The 3,366-nt window shown below is 43.8% G+C and overlaps 1 protein-coding gene across 1 annotated transcript in view; it reads left to right on the top strand.

Moving 5' to 3' along the window:
- The window catches only part of SLC26A5 (solute carrier family 26 member 5), a 78,261-nt gene that overhangs the window by 62,303 nt on the left and 12,592 nt on the right, over positions 1 to 3,366 (top strand). The window lies entirely within an intron of this gene.

Genomic DNA, 3,366 nt, shown 5'->3' with positions numbered 1-3,366 from the left:
AGCTACTCAGGAGGCTGGGGCAGGAGAATTGCCTGAACCCGGGAGGCAGAGGTTGCGGTGAGCCGAGATCGCGCCATTGCACTCCAGCCTGGGTAACAAGAGTGAAACTCCGTCTCAAAAAAAAAAAAAAATATATGGCTGGGGGCGGTGGCTCATGCCAGTAATCCTGCACTATAATCATGCCAGCACTTTGGGAGGCCGAGGTGGGCAGACCACTTGAGGTCAAGAGTTCGAAACCAGCCTGGCCATCCTGGTGAAATCCTGTATCCACTAAAAATACAAAAATAATTAGCCAGACGTGATGGCACGCGCCTGTGATCCCAGTTACTTGGGAGGCTAAAAGGCAGGAGAATTGCTTGAACCCAGGAGGCAGAGGTTGCAGTAAGCTGAGATTCCGCCACTACACTCCAGCCTGGGGGACAGAGCAAGACTCCATTTCAAAGAAAAAACTGTTTATGGGCCGGGCCCAGTGGCTCACACCTATATCCCAATCTCAGCATTTTGGAAGGCTGAGGTGGGAGGATCACCCAAGGCCAAGACCAGCCTAGGCAACATAGCAAAACTTTAACTCTAAAAAAAAAAAAAACCACCTTTTTATGGTAAATCACCATAAAGATGAAAAGGAAACATTGTCATAGAAATAGCCTGGACCGGCCTGGCACAGTAGCTCTGGAATCCCAGCACTTTGGGAGGCCAAGGCAAGGTGGATCATCTGAGGTCAGGAGTTTGACATCATCCTGGCCAACATGGTGAAACCCCATCTCTACTAAAAATATAAAAAATTAGCCGAGCACAGTGGTGGGCACCTGTAATCCCAGCTATTTGGGAGGCTGAAGCAGAAGAATTGCTTGAACCCAGGAGGCAGAGGTTGCAGTGAGCCAAGGTCATGCCGTTACACTCCAGCCTGAGCAACAAGAGTGAAACTCCATCTCAAAAAAATAAAATAAGAAATAGCCTGGACTTTAGTCAGGTCCTGACAGCAACATCTGTAAGCTCTGTGATTTTGCGTACCTCTCAGAGCCTGTTTCTGCATCTATAAAGTGGGACTAATACTTCCTACCTCACATAGTTACAAAAAGGTTTAAATGACAAGGCACGCAAACAGCCAGTGGAGTGCCTGACAAGTACCACCCACTCTACCCATGCCACTGCCCTTCCCTCTTTAACACAAAGGAAAATGAAAATGAAGCTAGTCTGGTTTTGCCTAGGGGTGCACATCACAGGAAATCTTAAAGATGTGACTATGGTGTGTTGAAAGGGCACTTTATAAGGATGTTGACCCCTAATCTGCAGGATGTCAGGATGCTCCCTACCCTCGAGGGTAGGAAATGAGCATTTTCATCATCACAAATGACGTTCAGAAAAATGTTAAGAATATGTGGGATTCTAAACTCATGACAAGAATTTATCATGGTATCAGTCTCTACCAAAAATACAAAATATTAGCTGGGAATGGTGGTACATGCCTGTGGTCCGAGCTAGTTGGGAGGCTGAGGCGGGAGGATCATTTGAGCCTGGGAGGCAGAGGTTGCAGTGAGCTCAGATGGCGCCACTACACTCCAGCCTGGGTGACAGAATGAGACCCTGTCTCAAAAAAAAGAAAGAAAGAAAGAGAGAGAGAGAGAAAGAGAGAGAAAGGAGGGAGGGAGGGAGGGAGGGAGGGAGGAAGGGAGGAAGGGAGGGAGACTGACTTCTCTTTCTTCCTCAAATAATTATTAACTGAAGTTGGTTTTTTTTTAAGGTCTATCCTTTGTTGATTATTTTGTTGGGTCTTTGTATGTTAGAGTTTAGGAGATCAGCACTCAGAGAATGTGTTTATTTTCAGCTGGTTTCTTTTTCTGTAATTAGGGCACACTTCTGGAGACAGACAGGGGTGCATTGGGTTTGGCTGTTCAAAACACTCATTTTCCTTCAGAGCAGGCATAGACAGTCATGTCATTCAGCAGATAGTTCCTGAACTCAGGCACTGCAAGTGCTATAAATGTAACAGGTTCCACTTCTGCTCCCCCAAAACTCACAGTTTGATTAGTATTATAAAATATATTTTAAAAATTATAATTTCGCTAAATAGATATTTGTTGAGGACCTATTATATTCCCAGGGAGATGCTAGACTGTAGGGACAGTGCAGTATATATAGCATAGTCCTTCCCTTCAAAGGTTGCATTCTCCTAAGATGACAGACACGTAATCATGATGATGGTGTTAATAAGGACAATGAAGTAATGGTGGCACTAATTATTATAATTACTTATGTGTCTGGCTCTGTGCAAAGATCAATGCTTTATGTCATTTCTTCTTAAAACCCAGTAACAATCAGCCACCCCGTTTCACAGATGTGGATGCCGAAGCCAGAATGCTGGGGTAACTTACACAAGATCACATTAAGTGGTGGGACAATGACTCAGATGTGAGTTTTTGCAAATCCAGAAGCTGACTCAATCAGCATTTAAAATCTGTCTTTTAAAAATTAGAATGTAGGCCAGACACAGTGGCTCATCTTATGCCTATAATTCCAGCACTTTGGGAGGCCAAGGCAGGAAGACTGCTTGAGACCAGGAGTTTGAGACCAGCCCAGACAACATAGTGAGACCCTGCTTCTACAAAAAAAAATTATTTTTTATTTTAGTATTTTTAGAGACAGAGTTTCACTTTGCCATATGGGCTGGAGTGCAGTTGCACGATCACAGCTCACTGCCACCTTGTCTGACCATGTCTTATGCGTGTTTTCTCATAATTGTGAAATCAGCTGAGAGCCTTGGCCCTTCTCTGCAATATCAGTCCTCAGTACCATATTTGTCCACAGATATCACGAGACTGTGAGCGTCTTATTTGTAGAAGTGATGTTCCTAGAGTCTAGTACCAGGCCCATCATCTGTGTTCTCTGAATGTTTATGGAGGGATCTACCCAGCAAAACAGTTAACACTTGTGTGATATATTCTCATTTACAAAGCACTTTCACATTTATACTAAGAAGCACCAGGGCATAGTAGCAAGACTGTGGAATGTCAAATCAAAGACCTTGAGCCATATTCTGGCTCTGCCAAGCTTTCTGACCTTGAACAATTCACCTAACCCCACAGAGCCTCAATTTCTCATCTACATGATGGCAGGATTGTTAATATTAACTAGTATTATAATGTTAATTATTAATAGTGCCCAGTAGCATTGTTCAAATGATATAATAAGGTAATAACAGGTTTTCAAGAAGTAGTATCTGTCATTAGTACAGTATCTAATTTGAGCCAGATGGTCCTAAAAAAGAAATAGGAATTAGGGGCCGGGCATGGTGGCTTACGCCTGTCTGTAATCCCAGCACTTTGGTAGGCCGAGGTGGGCAGATGACTTGAGGTCAGGAGTTCAAGA

Source organism: Cebus imitator, unplaced genomic scaffold (genome assembly GCF_001604975.1).
Source record: "Cebus imitator isolate Cc_AM_T3 unplaced genomic scaffold, Cebus_imitator-1.0 Scaffold26, whole genome shotgun sequence".
NCBI lineage: Eukaryota > Metazoa > Chordata > Mammalia > Primates > Cebidae > Cebus > Cebus imitator.
This window is presented reverse-complemented; position numbering and strand designations above follow the sequence as displayed.